Raw genomic sequence first — 13,620 nt, forward strand, 5'->3', positions numbered from 1 at the left:
AACATTGAGTTATTTTGGGAGTAATGGCTCAGAGTAGTATGTTTGAGGCAGGGAAGGGAAGGCTCCTTGCCTCACTAGCACATCATCTCCTCCAAGTGGGAGCAGGAGCAAATGTTAGTGGCAGTTTCAGAACTGGGAAGAGCAAAAGTAAAATTTGGAGGTGCTGGGATCAGACTCTACGAGGAGTTTAGGTGACGTTCTCGCTGCTCAAGTTAATACTTGATTCTCTGTGATCTGTTCAGCAACAGGAGGTGATGGTTCATTGCAATATGTAGCAGTAGGCGATAGGGTCTGACAACACCAGGACTGACAAAACCATCAAGCCATGCTAGAGAGCTCCTGAAGACAGCTGGGGGAGGAACATGTTAGAGAGGCAAGACATCTCCACAGAATCACCTCCTCTCCTGGTCGTCAAGAGAAGCACCTGATGGACCCAGACAAGATTCAGGATCTGGTTTCCAAACTTCTCTCCAGTACCATCTGTACTGTGAGTCTCTCCTTGTCCAGACAGAGGAGGCTGCTGATCTTTCCTGTTCAGGTCACCACCAACTGTGACGGTCATGAAACTGTCCATGAGTTTGCTGATCCACTCTTTACTGGACTATTTCATCACATCCCAACCAGATTAATCTCATGAACTCAGGAATATCTCATGAATCTCAGGAATTACCCGGAAACATGCACAGCTGGGATACTCATTTGAGGGAAATGCTAGTGAATAAGGAGTAGAGCTGTGACAGAATGGGACTGAAGGTGGGCAACATGGGGTCTGGCTCGGTTTGTAAGTCATGTTCATAAGGCCCTTGATTGGGCTGGACAGATAGAGAAGGTCCTGGTACATCTGAGACTCCAAGTACTCCAAGGATTAAAGCATGGGGACTTAGTAACAAGGTACAGAGTGCTGCAGGAGCCCAGCACAGATTCATTTCCTGGACAATCCCACATGGCATGTAAGGTTGTTCTGCCTTTCCTAATCATAAACATAAGCCAGTGCAAACACAAAGCAAGGTGACTTCTTCATCAAGGCTTGGAGATGGAAGTGGACATGGCATGCTCAGACTCACGAGTGCCCAAAGCTGATGTGAGCTGGGATCAGTGAGAGCTGGAGCTTGGCTGAAGCCTGGAGCCCACACTTGATGGGCATCACCTTATGGGATCACACCGCAGCACTTCAGGGGGACAACACATGCCAGCAGAGAGTGCCACATGGGGGTCTTCCTCCAGCACCAAACGCTGCAGCAGCAAAACATGTTTCCCAGGGTGTACTGTGGTTCCTCCAGTGTGCTAACACACAGAGCTCATGGGGTGTATGCTTATCCACTTGTAATAGATGCAAAAATCTCCTTGTACATCCTGCTTGGTACAATTCATCTTGGCACAGATGGTTGTTACAGCAGTACCTCTAGGCTCTGCCTGACTGTGCCAGACCAACACAAACGCATTAGGAGAGGCAGTCCTTCCAAAGAACTTGTTACAACCAATTTGAAAAGAGTGATATGGAAATAGAAGGCAGATCCTCTGTCCAAATGTGGATTCTCCATCAGCTGCCTTTACAGTAACAGAGAGGATGATGGATGTATTTATGATTCGGGCATGTAAAACTATCTCAGTCACAGAGTGATTGCTCCTTCACTGCACTGTGTTTCTGTGCATAAACATGTCTATTTTCTGTATTAATTTATTTTTTTTGTGGCTTAGACTCAAATGCAAAATACACCGGAAATCTGTGCAAATAACACCAAGGTGCTTTCCAGTCAAACTTGTCTCAATGTTTCCTAGTGCCAGCAGACTGGTTCTGCTTGGCAAACAGCAAGGCCGTCTCTGCAGCTGACTTGTGTGCAGGAAATCTTGTCCCCATCTTTGCCTCTGGACATGGTCTGGTTTCCCAGTCGGTGTCAGATGTACATGACGCAGGTCCTGGGCTGGGCGACTGCCATGACACAAGGCTAACGAGGCATGCTTTCGTCTGATTAATGCTAAGGCATGGATGGTCAGGGTGACTGAGTGAGGGGCCAAGTCTCCATAGAACCAGGGTGTTTTAACTTTAGGGTTAGACAGGTTGGCGTTTAGACTGCCCATGTGCACATTTGTGTGGGAAACTGTCTGTCATGCAATCATTTAAAGCCATCCAAGAGTCTGCCTTGTAAATAAATAGAGTGTGAAGGCATGCTGACACTGAGAACTCCTCTCTGGAGCCATGAAGAGGGTCCTGGAGCCAGGAGCTTGGCCAGGACAATGGTTTTCCCTGCTACATTGGCCAGAAGGTCCTCTGTGCTGATGGAGGAGTGTCCAGTTTTGTGAGACATTGCTGCATGCAGCCTGAGAGAATAAACCTGCCCTTGCTACCTCTCCCACAGTGGGACACAAGGGTGGGAAGGACTGTCAGGGTCTAGCAGCCATGGGAGGGTGAGCTGTGTCCTAGACTTCTCTAAATGCATGATGTAATGGTGAAAACAGCAACTCTGGGCTCTGAGGGGCAGCAGAGAAGGCTTCACCTCACCTATGCCACCCAAACTTCAACAGCAGCAGGCAGCACATCTCCCTGTGGATTCTTCCCACTCATCCTCCTGCGACACTCAAAGCAAAACCAGTCTGGTATGACTTACAGCTCCTAGCGCACAGCAGAGGCTCTGGGAGCCACCACCTGTGGCCCTGTGCTTTTGCCTCCCATTTCCCTACTGCATGAGTGCCATCAAAGTGACTCTGGACACAGTGGCCTCCTGCTTTCCAGCTGTTCCCCCTTGGCTCCTCTTTTTCTGTCCTAGCCTCCTTTTTTTTTTTTTTTTTAAGCTCCTTCCCATTTGGGTTGGTTGAAATGGGAGCTGAGCCAAAAGCTGCCCTGCTGTGAAGGTCCTTGCCTGTCTGAGGCCAGCCCAGGACAGACCTCAGAGCAGGGACCCATCTTGCTGTAGAGGTTCAGCCAAGACCTATGTGTTGAGCTGTTGCACGTGGAACGGATGATACCAATGCTGTTGGATCTCTGCAGTCTGGCTGTCATCTCCTAGCCAGGGCTGAAGGCACCAACTGTGATTTACAAGCCCCAGGACCTGTTGCTGGCAGCAGGACTCCTGTCCTGATCTGCAGATCTCTAGCATTTGCGTTGTGTGGGTCCCAAATGCCTGGGAGCTGAGGTACTCTGCTGCAGCTCCTGAAGGAACGGGGCACATATAAACTTGCTGGAGCAGTCACATTTGGTGTCCCTCCTTGGCATCAGGTCGCCCTGCAACTGTGCCAGCAGGCTGGTTGGAGAGCAGCTCTGGAAGGAATATGCAAAACATTTTTCAGAGGGTGTTCGTTTGCTCTCCAATGGCGATCTGAAAAGGATGCTTTATTAAACGCTGTATTAAAGGAGAGGAGGGTGTGAGTAGAGATTGGACTGGAACAGGCTACTGTGGCAGATAACTGTAATGCAAGAAAGTGGCCCATGGCACATTTTAGTCACTCATTTATGGAAACCATGAAGTGATTCTGTATGAATGCTGGAGAGGGAATACAGCAGCCAACGTTGGGGCATTTTCTGTACACAGCCATTGACTGATGTTCCAGTGACTCATTCACACAGCATTTTTCCAGATCTGATAATATCCTGGACTCTGAGCAACTCTCCTAGCTATGCAGATCTTTTTTTCTTCTCAAACATATTTCATGCCCCTTTGTGCATAACATAACACTGCTGTATGTGTAACTGCCTATTCTAGATCTCTATCCACTGTTTCTATCCTCTGCTTACGTTTGCCTCGGCTTACGATCCTATCGGGTGCTGAAAGTTAAGCAGGACCGATACGGCGGGACGGGTCAGCACTTGAAAGGGATACCTCTGATTAACGCTGAGTGTTACAGCGAGCGGTGACAGCACCTGGGGAGGGATGTGCTCCTTTCAGACAGACAGCTGGTTGGGTGGGACACTGGGCGTGGGAGCACCATCTTTGTTATATATTTGACTTGTGGTCACCCTAGTCAATCACCAGCTGACAGTGTAGGACTCTTCCATGGGATTTGCAGTTTTCTTCCAGGTTGTGGCTTGTCAGGAGGCGGGGAGAAATTCATGGGCATTGGGGCTGCTTTCGACAAAGGATATCTCTTCATTCCAAGAAATAGATGGATACTGAGTTAGCTAATATCATAGAATCATAGAATGGTTTGAGTTGGAAGGAACTTTTAAAGGTCGTCTAGTCCAACCCCCCAGCAACAAGCAGGGCCATCTTCAACTAGATCCTGTTGCCCAGAGCCCCCTCCAATCTGACCTTGAATGTTTCCAGGGATGGGGCATCTACTGCCTCTGCAGGCAAGTTGTGCCAGTGTTTCACCACCCTTACAGCAAAAACTGTCTTCCTTGTATCTATTCTGGATCTACCCTCTGTCAGTCTAAAACAGTTACCCTTTGTCCTATTGCTACAGGCCCTACTAAAAGGTCCCTCCCCATCTCTCCTGTAGGCCCCCTTCAGGTACTGAAAGGCCGCTATAAGGCTCTGCTGGAGCCTTCTCTTCTCCAGGCTGAACAACCCCAACCCCACTCACAGCTGAGGTGCTCCAGCCCTCTGATCATCTTTGTGGCCCTCTGCTGGACCTCCTCCAACAGGTCCATGTGTTTCCTGTACTAATACAGACATGTACGCAGAGTACTTTAGGCTTTGACCCTGGGTTACAGGGTCAGTCTGCTGAGAAATTAAAAGGTGGTTATGATTTATTAACCTCCATTTCTCTGTATTCATTGATCTTATTATGCTGTTAGCAAGTATGAATCAACAAATGCAAATTATGAACGTGTTTTTTTCCTTGGTGCCGACAACCTCTAACAAAACATGTTGTTGTCACTGCTGGCTCATATCTTGCTCTGCTCAGATGCTGATCAGGGCAGGATGACTTCCATCAGGCTGTTGCCTATGGGTACAAGGCATTTGTGATGGATTATTTTGGCGGTACTTCCAAACATGTCAGAGTCCAGAAAACATGGGGTAATTGTACAATAGAAATAACAACTAACCAGAACTTCTTCAAAGCTCCGGAACAAACACATGCTTTGAGAGTCCAGCTGCAGTCCAAGAAGATCGTTATGAAGCCAGGTGTCTATCTTCCCCTATACCAACATTTGGCTACAAACAACAAACATGCTGTATCCCACAAAATTATCAGTCGTAAGATTTTCCCTTTGCTTCTTCTAAGATAGTTGCTGGTGTGGGCTTAAGAGACATCTTGTGAGTTCAGGGAATTTTGTTCACACCCTAAATTTCCAGGCACCACCAGCATAAGGGAATGGTTGGATGGGACACGGCAAACTCCACATCACTTGCAAGGGAGTGAGGTCCTGCTCCGAAACTCCTTTCCCCAGACCACAGCTCACATGTGGCCCAGGGACCACACTGACCAGGAGGGAGACAGATGCGAGCCCTCACCGTGGTCAGAGTGGAGGGAGCCTGGCGGGGGTCCTGCAACACTGCCATGGCTCTGGCACAGCTCTTCCCAACCCAGGATCTTGCTGACAGTGTTGTGTGACCACAGTGTGGTGGTCCTATGTCCAAAGCTGCTGTCTTATGGGGCCATGCAGAAGAGGAGATGGTGCCTGTGCAGGGGAGGGGGCAGGCGAGCGGCAAGCAGGCTCTCTGCTCTGTTAGCTCGCTTTCCCCCATGAAGCACTGTACAAACAGCAGAGGCAATAAAACACGAGATGAACAAGACAAAGTAAGTCAGTTATTTACTGGCCCAAAGCAGGGCACGATTGTTCCCCATGGCGAGTTTTCAAGTGCCTTTTGCTTCTAGTCTGATTTTAAATGACGCATGTGATGTGGCTTCCTCCACCTCCTGGGGGGAAGGAGAAGGGAGACACTTTTGTGTTTTTATTGCAGACCGCACTGCAATAAATCTTCCTTTTTTAAAGCTTTTGCTGTATCTAAAATGCCATTGAATTGTGGGCATTACAGTGAGTGCTCTGGTGAGCAAAGGGAGCTGCTCTGCTGGCTTGACCTGTTGTGCGTGTGAAGGACACTCCTACCTGCTCTTACGACCACTGGCCTCACCAGTGGTGAAGTGGAAGCTGAGACATGTATGTCCTCTGCTGTCCTGAGACTGGGAGAGGTCGCTATCTGCATTGCACAGAGGAGAGAGCAAGGAAGAGGTGGATGACTCAGGATGACCCAGGGGCTGATGGCACTTCCAGCACTAAGCTGGAGCAGGTGTTTTAGTGAGGATCACGCAGCATGCATGATCAAGCAATTGCAAACATATGTTCTGCCCACCCCAAGCCGCTTCTGAGCGAGGTGTCTTGGTCACACCCTGGGGACGGGGAAGTGGTCAGGGAGGAGGAGCAGAAGCTCACGACTCGTGCTGGTGAACTGAGGAGCTGGGAGTATATTTCAAGTATTCTCATGTCATCTCAGGACAACTGAGCAATTCAAGAGCATGCTTGTAAGGGCTGTTAGTCTTCTGTTCCTGTGACTGAAGTGGGACATCCTACTCCACTGGACACCACAGTCAGCCAGGCAGAGGTCACTGAAACAAGTTGGACCAACGCAGGAGGTCCTCAGTGTGATGGGAGAAGAGTGTACAGAACAAATGTATTTTCCCAGATTTATTTTACAATCTCCAACAATTCACAGCTCATGGACCACTTGTGATAGAGGGGTGTCCACATTTAATAGTCACTGGTGGATTTTTACCTTCATGAATTTGTATAACCATCTTTAGATTCCTTTTTAGCACCTACAGCATCCTGTGTCAAGGACCTTTAGAGATGTTCTCCAGTGCATGAAAAGCAGTTTGGGCTTATTGTGAGGGCGAGTAGTCAAAGCCATGTGAGCAAAGCAATGTATTTCCCAGTAGACTCTACAAATTGGACTGGCTGCTCCTGCAAGCGGGAGCTCCAGCCAGGCACCTGCTGTGCCTGATGCTGCAGTTTGACACGTGCATGAACACTTCAGGTGCAAAAATCGATACCTACTGCTTCACAGACATGTTGTGATTTGTGTATATGTTGCTTTTGTGGCAGAGCCTGGAGGCTGTGTTGCGATCAGAGGACCATCACGTGAGGTCCTGTGAAAATACCCCCTAAGGCAGTTCCAGAGAGCTCGCACTAGTTCGCACCAGGAGTGAGGGACAGACCCTCTGCCATTCTCACGAGATTATGAACAGCTATTTTGACCCCAAGAAGGTTCCTATGAAGTCAAAATTGAGAAGGTGGTATGCAACAGTTACTTCTTCACTGGGAAATGGCTGATATGGATGTGTGTGCTTGTGTGTCTGTGTAAAAAGAAACCTAGGGACATGTCCTGGTTTTAGGTAAAACAGAACCAATTTTCTGATTTGTAATTTTACTTTTTAGCTGGGCCTCTTCTAACTGACTAAAGTCTGAAATTAACAGCATATTGTTCAGAAACTGTTCACTCTGAGTGATAAGACCTGATTGTACCAAGGAATGGTATGCACGGAGGCTCTTGCTTAGACTTATTGCTATAACAACCGAGGTCAGCCAACTTCTCTGTTTGCCCCGTTAGAGGGTAGGATGTTGAAAAGCACAGAGGGGTCCCACCCGCAGGGAGGAGCAGACAGGACAGGTGACCCAAAACTGACCAACAGGCTATTCCATCCCATCGGTATCATGCTTGGTATAGAAGCTGAGGGATCAAAAGGTCAAGTCGCTTTCTTCAAAGGCTGATGTCTGAGGAGGACCCTGTCTGTTTGTCTGCCTTTGACCCCAATCCGAGCATTCCTGACTCCAGATCTGGAATTCAGCTCCTGCCTGTCACTTACTCCAGTCTGGGACTTTCCCTGTGTCTGCTGGTGACATGATCGTGATCCTGGGAGCTGGATGCGGTTTTGTATATATTGTATACTCTTTTTTATAACTATTATTTTGTTATTATTTATTATTTAATTATTTATTAATATTTTCATTAAAGTAGTTTAGTTCTTTTTCTAAACTCAACTCTCCTTATCTCTTCTTTTCCTCTCTTTGGAGGGGGGGGGGAGGTCCATCTGTCATTCTGATTGGCCAATCCGGCCAAAACCACGACAGGACAATAAAGACACGTGACAATATTTTGTATTTGCCATGGGTTAGGAACATCTGCACTGATGAAGATGGTTGATGTGTTGTGCCCTGTGCTTTGGGCATGCAATGGACTGCACGTTGATGCTTTCCATAATATAGGCTGATTTGTGAATTTGACGGTTCTTCTGTCATGCAGGACTTGTGCTGGGAAACTACATGAGCAAGGAAAACTGGCTTTTGTTCGGGTGACACCAACAGGTGGATTGTCAGCTTCTCCGGGTTTCTTTGGGTCAATAGCTTTTCACGTAGGAACTGAGAAGATGGGAATGCCCAGGGAGCCATCCAGGTCCACCATACCTGGCTCCTCTTTACTGTCCCCCAAAACAGCACAGGAGAGGCCACAGGGGCCAGGGGTAAATGAGGGTGATGGGGTCTGTCCGATGCTGGCGCAAACCTCCACCCCCACTGAAATGCCTGTGGGGCTCCCTGGGCCCCAGGAGAGGCTGGGCAGCCTCTGAGGGGATTTGTGCATGTGTCTGCAAGGAATCTGTGGCATCTCCTCCCCACCACGATAGCGGGAGCTTATCGGGGGTTTCCTTCAGATGCCTTCACGTCTGCACCGGCGGAAGCCCTCTGGGCTGGGGCCGCTTGGCTCTGAGAAAGCCGACCCAGCTGCCTGCATTCTGGCTTTTTTCTCCCCAGCAGAGAGAGCAAGGACAAATCCCACGTGGCAGGTGTTTCTCACTGCCAACATGAGTCATGCCAGCCGCTGGATGGTCTTTGGACACCCCATGGCATGTGTGATATGGGAGAAAAGACGGTTGTGTGGCTGACACCTGGGGTCTGGGTAATTCACTGGTAATACATACGGATACTGATCAGTGTCACCAGCTGGTTACTCACCCCACAACTAGCAGTGAAGATGGCTCGCCTATGGGTTTAGCATCATCTCTTGAAGGGTTTATAGGTGTAACTTATGTGAGTGGCATGTATGGATGCAGCCCACCCTTAAACATCTGGTGGCTGTGAATAAGGACTGCGCTGACTATTGGCTCAGCCTTGCTCCAGCAGCACGGAGGGAGCGGGCATGGCTGTGTTCATGTCACTGTCCCTTGCTCTGGTTTTGCTCTTTGGGACTGTTAACACAGGCTCATGCCTTATTGATGCTGCTTAGGGGATACTGGGCAGGGAAACGTTCAGATCAGCATGCTGGCTCCACCAGACTGCAACTTCAGGACCTCATTGAACGCACAGTGCCTCCCCTCCAGCCTACAGCTTTTCCTCTTTAATCTCTCCTTTGAGAGTGCGGGTGTTCAGTCATTCTCTTCCAGGAGAAAGCCTGGCTCCTCTTATCTCCAGGGTGATGATGTCCTGTGAGCCCTGTGGTTTCCCCAGCTTTTGCCTTATTTGTAGATTGGGAGCAGACCTGAGCAGGCTGCTCAACGCTCAGCAGGAGCGTTTGCACTCACAGAGCACACTGCTCTCTACCTGTGCATGGGGGGCTCCTCACTGGGGTCCCAGGGCAGGCAGGGGGATGGTCCCACACACAGGGGTAACGTGGGAGCCTGGGTCTGAGCTGGTCAGGAGAACAAGATGCTCACGGGTCAGGGACCGGTCAGGGAATGGGGGATGACAGTAGATGAGGAGCTGATAGGACCTTGGTGGAAATCCCACAGGTATCCCAGGTCTCCTGTGGGACCTGAGGTGCCCCTGTGTGTTTCTCTGTTAAGTGCCCTGGGGTGCACATGGGGTAGACTTTTCAGGGCTTGGTCCAGATGGAAGCCAGTGAAGGGACTCAAAAAGCATTATGCTTTGCTGTGTATAAAAATGACTCAATTCTGTCTGGAAATCCATATGGACAACAGGAGGGGAGGGTGGCCCAGCGAGGGCTGGGTACGTGCCAGCCAGGAGAGCCCAGGCGCCCTCTGCTCTGTTGCACAACAATGGGGCCAGCACTGCCCCAGGAGGTGACACCTTCCCCGGCAGCCCTGCTCTCCCCCTAACGACCAACAAGAGCCATGTAAGTCCCCTCCTGCTGACACCACCACCTTGGGGATTACCTCCAGCTGAGCGAGGTTTAGCAGTCTGGGGCAGGAAGGCACTGTGCCCCTGGGGAGTGAAGCAGAGGGCTGCAGACTGGAGCAGGATTCCACCGTCATGCCACCAGATCCCTGTGTCGATCCCTCCAGCTCTCACTTTGGCCCAGCATGGTAAGAGCTTGCCTGGTTTCACTGGAAAGAAGCACGTGCAGGTGATGCATCTTTGGGCAGCTTCTGGGCAGGGGGTGATGGCACGCGAGGTGAGCTGAAAGGCCGTGGAAGTGTGGTGTGCTGGGAATGGGGAGTTGGGTAATAGCATGGAGAGCAAAAGTGATGAGAGACAGATAGGTGGAGAGCCTGTGACCCGCTCAGTGCCTGCCATCTGTAAAGGAGAGGATAAGACAGACTGTAAACATTACTTGTGAGACCATGGGGTGGGGGTGCTCTAGGTATGCTGAGTGGGGTCTGTCCTGGACAGCTAAGGTCATACCAGAGGTGTACTGGTCTCTCTGACCTGGCCTTGCTTCCAAAAGGGGCCTGGAGATGTCTCAGTGCCATGTTCATTTAGTCTGATGGAGGAGCAAGCTGTCCTCATCCGTGGTGAGGAGCTCCTCTGCTGTGCTGTCTGCTCTTGTTCCTCAGCCTCTGGGGAGAAGTTAATGCTTCACCAGCATGAAGCTAATGGAGTGGCAACATTCCAGCTGTTGATCAGCACAATTAAGAGATAAATGAGCTCCTGGGTGCAGAGGAAACATGTGAACTGTCAAACTGAGTCAGAGAAGTTATTCCTTGCAGAAGCACGACTGCCCTGGAGTCCCTGGGCACTCATCCTTCCCAGGGCTGCTCTAGCAGAACCCAGGAGGGTTGTTCCCATGGCTCTTCAGTACTACAGGTATCGATAACAGCACTATTAGTGGCCTTTGACTGTGCCAGAATTTTGATCTCCAAACTGAGGCCTTTATTACTAGCACTGAAAACACACCTGCCTTCGGGAAGAAAATGGGTTTGGTTTAGCAGGTGGTTGCCTAACATGTGGTGGAAAACACAGTAAAATCCTTGTAGGGTCAACGTTGAGTGATGTTTCAATGTGTGAGCAAGTCAAGGTAAACAGCAGGAGGTGGTGCAGAGCTAAGCACGAACAGTTAACCCTCTTCTAACAAACCTCATAGGAAAACTAAGGGATAGCACCTGTAAGACATGAATTAACTCATGACTGTGATGGGGCAATGCTGGCACATGAACAAATGGCTTCCAGAATTTGGCTGGACATTAGAAGAAAATCTCTAATCTCCAGAGAAGCAAGTTCTGGTAACAGGCTTCCATCAGAAGCAGTTGGGGCAAAAAGCACTTCCCCCAAAATGACGACTGGCCTGGTCACGAAAGGGATGTGGTGTGGTTGCTCATGCTAGTATTGGGTGTATTGGGTGACCCTAAAGATCTTCACCAGCCCTGCAGGTAAGTGAAACCACGCAAGTATGAACAGGTCATGTTGGGCAACTGGCAGATCTTCGTGCTCCATCCATGGCTGACTCACATGGTTCTTTGTGCTTGCTGGAGGTACCACATCTGGATGGGGGCAAGGACGGCAGTCCAACTCACCTGGTGGTAGATGCCTCCACGTGTGTGTGCGTGCTGGAGCCGATCATTCCACATCCCTGGTGCCGACACTGGAGGGAAACTGCCAGCATCCAGCATGACTCCTAGGTCTGTCCTCAGATGCTAATTTTAGGTGGGGATGAACTGCCCTTTGGAGATGAACGATTTCTCTGCTGGTTATAAAATAGAGGGTGGCAGGCGCAGGCTCACACATTTCAGTTTTGTGTGCTGTCAGCGTAGTGGTTCTCTGCCCTATAAGATTCATAGAAAAGTTCTTTTTGTTGTTGTTACACTCCTTGAACATTGGGAGATTACTCTTCTTTAGTGTATAAAAATGCGCAGAGGAATCCTAATACTAAAGGGTTCTTACATTTTCAGCAGACAGCAGAGAAACCCATCTGAACACTTTTAAGGGAGAAATTAATGTCTCAGTGCCATCTTGTGGAATGACCTGTGTAAAAGGACAAGCAGCGGGAAGAGGCACATCTGTGATGCAATCCTAGAAGCATGCTGGAGTTTTAGGGAATTTGGTGGTAATATCGAGGATTATGCTGTTATTACCAAACCAAAGATTTCTATTGCAAACTGGGATTGCCTTTTTCCCTGAGAAGACTGCAAGTCCATGGGAGCCTGTGTTACCAAAAAATACATGTCCATTTTTCAGCCCAAATTAGAATATGGTGATGCCTATAGTTAATGCTTGAATGCAGGACACAAAGCCTTTCAGAGACACGGCAGCTTTCTTGTTTGCCCACAGGGGAGGAATCCACTTGGAATGCTCCCTGAGATCTAGGAGTAAAAAATGAAGTTGTAGGTCCAGTTGTGGGGGATATTGACCCAGTCACACTTTGTCCATCTAAGAAAGGCTGTGAGATCTCCAATACATGCTGACGCCAGGGCCTCAGCTTTACACGTCAGCTGGAAATTACCCTGTGCAGAAGAAATTTGAGGCTCTCGGGACCACTCTGACCTGGTGCTACAAGGCCCATTTTTGTGTGCTCTACCAATAAACATTTGCATGGCAGAGAATGAAATGACGTGGAAAAATTTCTTGTCCACTTTTCCAGTGCCACAGCATGGCTCACAGACTCATAGGACAAAAAACCTTCCCACCTAGAAATATGCAGTAGGAACACCCTTGCCAGCAGCGTGATTATCATCCTTCATGATGAGATGGCCCTTACTATCAGCGCCAGCCTAGTAAATTACTGCATATTTAGCCAGGTGTTCACTAAGGTCAGCATCTAATCTGTCACTGGAGGACAGCTTACCCCAGTCATAAAACCCTTCCCTGACACAGGACAGACAATCATCTATGGAGCAAAGAGAAGAATCAGCTTCCCAGGTTCTTCCCCGTAGCTGCTCAGCGTCTCATGGATGAAAGAACAGCTCATGAACTTTTGCAATGCAGTAGTGCCAGAGGGAGGCAACACCAGGGGCGGCGTGAGCAGAGAGCTATGTCCCCATCAGGGCAGCTCTGGTCACCCCTCCAGAGCTGTGCGCCATGTCCCTCCCCTCCAGGGCCACACTGAGAAGCTGCAGCAAGTTGAGAGAAAGGTGAAGAAAACCAGCAAAGAACCAGACGAGGCTCACAGAAAAAGATCTTGAGTGGTCAGTGGGTTTAAATTTTTCAGCGATTAAGCAAAGGTATTAAAGCCTTTTCACAGTGGAGAGGTAATAACACCTGGTAAGCAGAGGGAATCAGGAGTTGGAGGAGGAATCAGGGCAGTGAGGGCTCTGCTCTGGCAGCCAGATGAGATTGAAGGTCTCTGTGGCCCATTGCTGAGACTGGTGTCTCCTTGCCCCACGTGAGGAGACAGACCGGGGAGCTGGTTGTGAGAGTCCCTGCTAGTGATGGGGGCTGTGGGCACAGATGCATTCAGCAAGAACAAAAATTCAACCTGAAGCAACACTCAAGGCATTGTGCTCTTCCCAGCTGCAGACAGTGGTGCACAGCAGCTCCGGGCAGAGCATCCTCACCACAGGCTGGACATCCAAACA

This window comes from Rissa tridactyla, chromosome Z (assembly GCF_028500815.1).
Source record: "Rissa tridactyla isolate bRisTri1 chromosome Z, bRisTri1.patW.cur.20221130, whole genome shotgun sequence".
NCBI classification, from domain to species: domain Eukaryota; kingdom Metazoa; phylum Chordata; class Aves; order Charadriiformes; family Laridae; genus Rissa; species Rissa tridactyla.